Below are 9262 nucleotides of genomic sequence, written 5' to 3'. Positions count from 1 at the left end.
GAGAATTGCTACTCTAGCTTTCTTTTGGTTTCCATTTGCATGGAATATCTTTTTCCATCCCCTTACTGTCAGTCTGTATGTGTCTCTAGGTCTGAAGTGGGTCTCTGTAGACAGCACATATATGGGTCTTGTTGTTGTATCCATTCAGCCAATCTGTGTCTTTTCGTGGGAGAATTTGGTCCATTTACATTTAAGGTAATTATCGATATGTATGTTCCTGTTCCATTTTCTAAATTGTTTTGGGTTCGTTATTGTAGGTCTTTTCCTTCTCTTGTGTTTCTTGCCTAGAGAAGTTGCTTTAGCATTTGTTGTAAAGCTGATTTGGTGGTGCTGAACTCTCTCAGCTCTTGCTTGTCTGTAAAGGTTTTAATTTCTCCATCAAATGTGAATGAGATCCTTGCTGGGTAGAGTAGTCTTGGTTGCAGGCTTTTCTCCTTCATCACTTTCAGTATGTCCTGCCACTCCCTTCTGGCTTGCAGAGTTTCTGCTGAAAGATCAGCTGTTAACCTTATAGGAATTCCCTTGTATGTTATTTGTTGTTTTTCCCTTGCTGCTTTTAATATGCTTTCTTTGTATATAATTTTTTTTTTTTTTAGGTTTTTTTGTGTGTGTGTGGTATGCGGGCCTCTCACTGTTGTGGCCTCTCCCGTTGTGGAGCACAGGCTCTTGACACACAGGCTCAGCAGCCATGGCTCACGGGCCCAGCTGCTCCGCGGCATGTGGGATCTTCCCGGACTGGGGCACGAGCCCGTGTTCCCTGCATCAGCAGGTGGACTCCCAACGACTGCGCCACCAGGGAAGCTAGGCTGGATCTTGTCTCTCTGGTGGGCAGGTCCACGTCTGGTTGTATGTTTTGGGATGTCTGTAGACTTATTATGATTTTAGGCAGCCTCTCTGCTAATGGGTGGGGTTGTGTTCCTGTTTTGCTAGTTGTTTGGCATAGGGTGTCCAGCACTGTAGCTCACTGGTCGTTGAGTGAGGTTGGGTGCTGGCGTTGAGGTGGAGATCTCTGGGAGATTTTTGCCGTTTGATATTATGTGGAGCTGGGAGGTCTCTTGTGGACCAGTTTCCTGAAGTTGGCTCTCCCACCTCAGAGGCACAGCACTGACTCCTGGCTGCAGCACCAAGAGCCTTTCATCCACATGGCTCAGAATAAAAGGGAGGAGAGGGAGGGGGAGGGGGAGGGAGAAAGAAAGAACATAAGATAAAATAAAGTAAGATAAAATAAAGTTATTAAAATAAAAAATAATTATTAAGAAAAAAACTTTTTTCACCTCCTCAATTTGGGATGATTTGTTGTCTCTTCAGGTATTCCACAGATGCAGGTACATCAAGTTGATTGTGGAGATTTAATCCACTGCTCCTGAGGCTGCTGGGAGAGATTTCCCTTTCTCTTCTTTGTTCTTGCAGCTCCCGGGGCTCAGCTTTGGATTTGGCCCTGCCTGTGCGTGGTCGCCGCAAGGCGTCTGTTCTTCGCTCAGACAGGATGGGGTTAAATTTAGGAGCTGCTGCTTCGGGGGCTCTGGCTCACTCAGGCTGCGGGGGAGGGAGGGGCACGGAGTGTGGGGCGAGCCTTTGGCGGCCGAGGCCAGAGTGACATTGCAGCAGCCTGAGGCGGGCCGTGCGTTCTCCCGGGAAGTTGTCCCTGGGTCCCGGGACCCTGGCAGTGGCGGGCTGCACAGGCTCCCGGGATGGGGCAGTGTGGACAGTGACCTGTGCTCGCACACAGGCTTCTTGGTGGTGGCAGCAGCAGCCTTAGCGTCTCATGCCCGTCTCTGGGGTGTGCGCTATTAGCCGCGGCTCGCGCCCGTCTCTGGAGTTCCTTTAAGCAGCGCTCTTAATCCCCTCTCCTCGCGCACCAGGAAACAAAGAGGGAAGAAAAAGTCTCTTGTCTCTTCGGCAGGTCCAGGCTTTTTTCCGGACTCCCTTCCCGTTAGCCGTGGTGCACTAACCCCCTGCAGGCTGTGTTCACGCCGCCAACCCCAGTCCTCTCCCTGCCATCCGACGGAAGCCCGAGCCTCAGCTCCCAGCCCTGCAAGCCCCGGTGGGTGAGCCGACAAGCATCTCGGGCTGGTGAGTGCTGGTCGGCACCGAACCTCTGTGCGGGAATCTCTCCACTTTGCCCGCTGCACCCCTGTGGCTGTGCTCTCCTCCGCGGCTCTGAAGCTTCCCCCTTCCGCCACCCGCAGTCTCCGCCTGCGAAGGTGCTTCCTAGTGTGTGGAAACCTTTCCTCCTTCACGGCTCCCTCCCACTGGTGCAGGTCCTGTCCCTATCCTGTTGTCTCTGTTTATTCGTTTTTCTTTTGCCCTACCCAGGTACATGGGGACTTTCTTGCCTTTTGGGAGGTCTGAGGTCTTCTGCCAGCGTTCAGTAGGTGTTCTGTAGGAGTTGTTCCTCGTGTAGATGTATTTCTGGTGTATCTGTGGGTCGGAAGGTGATCTCCGCGTCTTACTCTTCCTCCATCTTCTGCTCATCACCTGCTTTGACTTCTTTATCATGTTCTTTTGTTTAATACTACAGGATTTTTGCTTGTGGTTACTATGAAGCTTACATAAAATATCGGTTTTTTTTTCTTTCTTGTTGCATTGGGTCTTCATTGCTGCGCATGGGCTTTGTCTAGTTGCAGTGTGTAGGTTTATCATTGGTGACTTATCTTGTTGCGGAGCATGGGCTCTGGTCACGCAGACTTGATAGCTGTGGCTCTTGGGCTTTAGAGCACAGGCTCAGTAGTTGTGGCACATGGGCCTAGTTGCTCCACAGCATGTGGGATCTTCCCACACCAGGCCTCAAACCCATGTCCCCTGCGTTGGTAGGCAGATTCTTAATCACTGTGCCACCAGCAAAGTCCCATAAAATATCTTAAAGTTATAACACCCATTTTAAAGTTGATAACAACTTAGCTTCAATAGCATTCCTAAACTTTACAATTTTTACTTCTCACCCCCTCACAATTTAGGTTATTGATGTTACATTTTACATATTTTTTTATATTGTGTGACCAACAGCATATTATTGTAGCTATGGTTATTTTTACTATGTTTTTTTTTTTTAACGTATTTATTTATTTATGGCTGTGTTGGGTCTTCATTTCTGTGCATGGGCTTTCTCTAGTTGAGGCAAGCGGGGGCCATTCTTCATCACGGTGCGCAGGCCTCTCACTATCGCGGCCTCTGTTGTTGCGGAGCACAGGCTCCAGACGCGCAGGCTCAGTAATTGTAGCTCACAGGCCCAGTTGCTCTGCAGCATGTAGGATATTCCCAGACTAGGGCTCGAACCCATGTCCCCTGCCTTGGCAGGCAGATTCTCAACCACTGCGCCACCAGGGAAGCCCACTATATTTGTTTTTTAACTTTTAAACTAGAGTTGTAAGTGAATTTTGCACCACCATTACCATATTGCAGACTCTAACTTTTTGCATGTATGTGTTTATATATATATATATACCGTTACCGGTGAGTTTTATGCTGCCTTATTATGTTTTTGTGATGTTAATTTGTGTCCTTTTACTTTAGCATTTCTTGTAAGACAGGTCTAGTGGTGAATGCCTTCACCTTTTGTTTGGAAAAGTCTTTCATCTCTCCTTTATTTCTTTTTTTTAAATCTTTGTTTTAAATGGAAGGATAGTTAATTTACAATGTTGTGTTAGTTTCTGGTGTACAGAAAAGTGATTCAGTTTTTTGTATATATATATGAATATATATTTTTATGTATGTAAAACTATATAGTCTTTTTTATGTACTTTTCCTTTATAGTTTATTCCAAGATATTGAATATAGTTCCCTGTGCTATACAGTAGGACCTTGCTTTATCTACTTTATATGTAGTATTGTGTATCTGTTAATCTCAACCTCCTAATTTATCCCTCTCCTCCCTCCCTCCCCTTTGGTAACCAAAAGTTTGTTTTCTATGTCTGTGCTTCTGTTTCTGTTTTGTAAATAAGTTCATTTGTATCTATTTTAGATTCCACACATAAGTGATACCATACGATATTTGTCTTTCTTTGACTTACTTCACATAGTATAATAATCTCTAGGTCCAACCATGTTGCTGCAAATGGCATTATTTCATTCTTTTTTATGGCTGAGTAGTATTCCAGTGTGTGTGTGTGTGTGTGTGTGTGTGTGTGTGTGTGTACATGTGTAAATGTGCATATGTTATACACATATATACATACATACCATGTCTTCTTTATCCATTCATCTGTTGATGGTTGTTTAGGTTGCTTCCATGTCTTGGTTATTGTAAATAGTGCTGCCATGAACATTGGGGTGCATGTGTCTTTTCAAATGAGTGTTCTCCAGGTATATATCCAGGAGTGGGATCGCCAAATCATATGGTAACTCAATTTTTAGTTTTTAAGGAACCTCATACAGTTTTCCATAGTGACAGCACCAATTTACATTCCCACCAACAATGTAGGAGGGTTCCCTATTTTCCACACTCTCTCCAGCATTTATTATATGTAGACTTTTTTAAAATTTTAATTAATTAATTTATTTACAGCTGTGTTGGGTCTTCGTTTCTGTGTGAGGGCTTTCTCTAGTTGCGGCAAGTGGGAGCCACACTTCATTGCGGTGCGTGGGCCTCTCACTATCGCGGCCTCTCTTGTTGCAGAGCACAAGCTCCAGACGCGCAGGCTCAGTAGTTGTGGCTCACGGGCCTAGTTGCTCCACGGCACGTGGGATCCTCCCATACCAGGGCTCGAACCTGTGTCCCCTGCATTGCCAGGCAGATTCTCAACGACTGTGCCACCAGAGAAGCCCTATTTGTAGACTTTTTAATGATGGCCATTCACACTGGTGTGAGGTGATACCTCATTGTAGTTTTGATTTGTATTTCTCTAATAATTACCAGTGTTGAGCATCTTTTCATGTGCTTATTTGCCATCTGTAAATCTTCTTTGGAGAAATGTCTGTTTAGGTCTTCTGCCCATTTTTTGATTGGGTTGTTTTTTTATTTGTTTGTTTTGTTATTGAATTATTCTCCTTCATTTCTGAAGGACAGCTTTGCCAGGTATATAGAATTTTTGGTTAACAGGTTTTTTTCTTTCAATATTTTGAATATATCATTCCATTCTCTCCTGGCCTGAAAAATTTCTGTTGAGAGATCCACCTATATAGTCTTACGGAGCTTCCCTTTTATATAACTTCTCTTTTTTCTCTTGCTGCTTTTAGAATTCTTTCTTCATCTTTGACTTTTTTTTGCGATACACAGGCCTCTCACTGTTGTGGCCTCTCCCTTTGCAGAACACAGGCTCCAGACGCGCAGGCCCAGCAGCCATGGCTCACAGGCCCAGCCGCTTCGCGGCATGTGGGATCTTCCCGGACTGGGGCACAAACCCATGTCCCCTGCATCGGCAGGTGGACCCTCAACCACTGCGCCAGCAGGGAAGCCCCGTCTTTGACTTTTGATGGTTTAATTATAGTGTGCCTTGGTGTAGCCCTATTTGCGTTCAACATATTTGGTTCCTTTGGGCCTCATGGATCTGGATATCCATTTCTTTCCCCAGGGTTGGGAAGTTTTCAGCCATTATTGTGTTAAATATACTTTCTTACCCTTTCTATTTCTCTTTTCCTTCTGGAATTCCCACAATGCAGTTATTGTTTTGATTGTGTCCCTTAAGTCCCACATACCTTCTTCACTTTTTAAAATTCTTTTTTCTTTTGGTCCTGTGACGGGATTTCAAATGTCCTGTTTTCTAGAACATTGATTCTTTCTTCTGCATGGTTAAGTCTACTTTTGAAGCTCTTTATTGAATTCTTCAGTTCAGTCATTGTATTTTTCAGCTCTAGGATTTCTTGGTATCTGTTTGTTGAGGGCTTCTGTTACTTTGTTGAACTTCTTGTTTTGCTCATGCAATGTTTTCCTAATTTCATTTAGTTGCCTGTGTGTTCTTGTAGTTTACTAAGCTACTTTAAGAGGACTATTCTGAATTCTTTATCTTACAGCTGGTAAATCTCCATTTCTTCAGGATCAGTTATCAGAGCTTTATTAGTTTCCTGTGTTGATGTCATGTTTACCTGATTTTTCATGGCCCATGATTCCTTATGTTGTTATCTCCTCACTTGAGTTAGCAGGTTCCTCTTCCAGACTTTATTCACTTTCGTTGAGACATTTCTTCACCAGTCAGCTCAGTTTGGGCTTCTGGATGTGTCTGCTGGTAATAAACAGGTGGGGTTTACCATCAGGGTTTATTTTTCTGTGAGGACACTGCCTGAGCTTTGGGGTTGGGAAATGGGGGAATGCCCCTGGCTGAGAACAGTTAGATAGGACTGCTGGCTTGGTTCCTGGCCCAAGCAAGGCTGTGAGATGGGTGCTCTGGCCAGGCTTACTAGATGATTGGAACTAGGTACTGTACTCAGCAGTAGATGGCACTGTGAAGTAGCTTTCTTTCCCTGATGGGGTAGCAGGACAGGCTCCAGGGGGTGCACAGCCTTTTGTTTGGGAACCTGAATCAGGCAAGACTGTGCACTGAATTCCTGGCAAGATGGGGCTACTGCTTTTGCTCTGTAGATGAAGCCAGAGGCTGTGCTCTTTGTTCAGGTACCACTGTAAGCAGGGCTATTGGGCGGGTTACACAGGTTCCTAGTGCTGTGGTTAGATTCCCTGGTCGAGTGGACCGAAGGCTCTATTCAGCAGTGGGTGGGGCTATAACTTAGTTCCCCTGCCCAGGCTAGTTCCAAGCAGCCTCACAGTGGAACCAGGTCAGACTTTCTGGTCTAGAGGGACTGGGAGCTACAATCAGCATGCTGGCTGTGACACAGCTCCCCTGCCCCTGTGGGGAAAGCCAGGTTGCAGGGCTGCAAAGCTCTTTGTTTGAAGACTGAAGTCAGACAGGTCTGTACCCCGCTGAATTCCCTGGTCAAGGTGTGCTACTTTCTTGGCTCTGCAGATGAGCACGGCCGCCACTTGGGGCTGTCACTCGTGTGCTACAGGTAGAAACTCATTCTGCCAAGATCTGAGCACTGGCTGTTGCAAGCCCCTCTCCCCTCTCCATCACAGTCAGATTTCCAGTGGTCAAGCACTGCAGATCTACCCACAGTCCCTGTGGGGCAAGACCAGAGTGTAAGCTCCCGAGAAACAACCCAGAATGCTGGAGGAGCTGGGTGTGCACCCTGGGCTCTTTTTCCACGGCAGGAACTTTAGGCTCAGGGAGACCCCTCAGAGTGGGGCCATGCTGCCTTGGGGAGGGGCAGTGTGATCAGCGTGTAACCACTCCTCTTACCCTTCTAAGGAGGTCTGTCTTGGTCTATGTTGCAGGGGGGTGCTTTAGCCTCTCTCCAGCCTTCTAGGATCCTCTCAGTGGAGTCTTGTCAATGAATGGTTGTTAGTTGATCTCCTTATGAGGGGGAGTGAAGTCAGGAACAACCGATGTTGCCATCTTGGTAACATCACTCCTGAATATCTTCTTTGTTGAAGCATCTGTTCAAATCTTTTGCTACTCTTGAGGTATGGATCCAAGCTCATTGTTTTGGTTTTTTTACGTGTGAATATCCAAATGTTCCAGCACCATTTTTTGACAAGGCTATCCTTTCTCTATTTCATTTCCTTTGTACCTTTGTCAAAAATTGGTTGTTCATATATACGTGGATTCATTTCTGGACTTTTTACTCTGTACACTGACCTATTTTCTGTCTTTAGGCCAATATCATGCTGTTTTGATTACTATATAGCTTTATAATAATTCTCCAGATCAAGTAATGTTAGCTTCTCCGACTTTATTTTTCTTTCTCATTTTGGCTCTTTTAGGTTCTATGCATTTCCATTTAAATTTTAGAATCAGTTTGTCAATTTTTACCCAAAAAATCCTATGAAATTTTGATTGGGATTGTGTTGAATCTATAGATCAATTTAATCTCCTTCCCCTCTTTTGTTTTATACATAAAAGGTAGCCACCACAAACACAGTTCTGTACCTGGCTTTTCTCACATCATAATGAATCGTGGAGATCTTATTCTCTGATAGTCTCCATTACAGTGTCATTGTGTGCTGTCGCGGGGATGTACTTTACTTCATTTAACCAGTCCCTTGTGATGGATTTCTAGTTTATTGCCAGTGTTTTGCTATTATGAACAGTACTGCAGTACAATAGTACATGTCATTTCCCTTGTGGGCAAATATAGCTGCAGGATAAATTTGAGAAATGTGATTGCTAGGTCAAAAGATATACACATTTAAAATTTTAACAGACGTTGCTAAGTTGCTAAGCGTTTTCATCAATTTATATTCCTACCAGTAATATTATAAAATAGAGGGTTTGTGTGCCATAGTCTCAGTGTTGCATTGCCAACCTTTTTCTTTTTTGCCAAGTTGATAGGTGAACGTGGTCCACTGACTCATTTTGATTTGCCTTTATTACAGATAAGGTTAAACATCTTTGTGTGTAGGAGTCTTTTGTATTTTTTTTCGTTGATTTCTTTGTGTGCTTTGCCCATTTTTTTTCTGCTGGATTGTTGGAGTCTTTCAGATCCAAGGAAGTCTTTATTTATTAGGGAAATTAGCTCTTTGTCTCACAAGTTGCAAATGTATTTTTATCCACTTTACCATTTATTATTTTTAAGTTATTTATTTGTTTTTTGGCGGTGTTGGGTCTTTGTTGCTGCGTGCGGGCTTTCTCTAGTTGTGGTGAGCGAGGGCTACTCTTCATTGTGATGTGCGGGCTTCTTGTTGCAGTGCCTGCTCTTGTTGCAGAGTATGGGCTCTAGGCATGCGGGCTCAGTAGTTGTGGCTCTCAGGCTCTAGAGCGCAGGCTCAGTAGTTGCGACATGCAGGCTTAGTTGCTGTGCGGCGTGTGAGATCATCCTGGACCAGGGCTTGAACGCGTGTCCCCTGCATTGGCAGGTGGATTCTTAACCACTGTGCCACCAGAGAAGTCCCTACCATTTATCTTTGTTTTTTTGTTTTTTTGTAATAAGGAAAGCTTTTACATTTATGTATTTGAACTTATTAGCCTTTCCTTTGAAGCTTTGTGTTTTTAGCCCCAGTGCCCTTTTTTTTTTCCTGGCTGTGCTGTGCGGCATGTGGGATTTTAGTTCCCTCAGCGGGGATTGAACCGGGCCCTTGGCAGTGAAAGCACTGAGTCCTAACCATTGGACCGCCAGGTAACTCCCTAGTCTTAATTAGAAATGCTTTCTTTACTCCAAGTCTGTATTTGAATTTTCTGATGTTTTTCTTCTAGTACTTTTATGAGTATTTTTACTTTCAAATCTTTTATTTATTAGAAGTTTATTCTACTACAGTGTAAGGTATTCAGTTTGTTTT

General features: G+C 44.3%; 1 long non-coding RNA gene across 2 annotated transcripts in view; it reads left to right on the top strand.

Moving 5' to 3' along the window:
- Positions 1-9262, top strand: part of LOC112406210 (uncharacterized) — a 40684-nt gene that overhangs the window by 14042 nt on the left and 17380 nt on the right. The window contains exon 2 of one of the 2 annotated variants that reach the window (XR_003004506.1): positions 1904-2073. The exons of the other annotated variant lie outside the window; for it this stretch is intronic. This is a non-coding gene — a long non-coding RNA (uncharacterized LOC112406210). The remainder of the gene's footprint in view (positions 1-1903; positions 2074-9262) is intronic. 2 annotated transcript variants of the gene reach the window in all.

Source organism: Neophocaena asiaeorientalis, unplaced genomic scaffold (genome assembly GCF_003031525.2).
Source record: "Neophocaena asiaeorientalis asiaeorientalis breed wild unplaced genomic scaffold, Neophocaena_asiaeorientalis_V1.1 scaffold124, whole genome shotgun sequence".
NCBI classification, from domain to species: Eukaryota; Metazoa; Chordata; class Mammalia; order Artiodactyla; family Phocoenidae; genus Neophocaena; species Neophocaena asiaeorientalis.
This window is presented reverse-complemented; position numbering and strand designations above follow the sequence as displayed.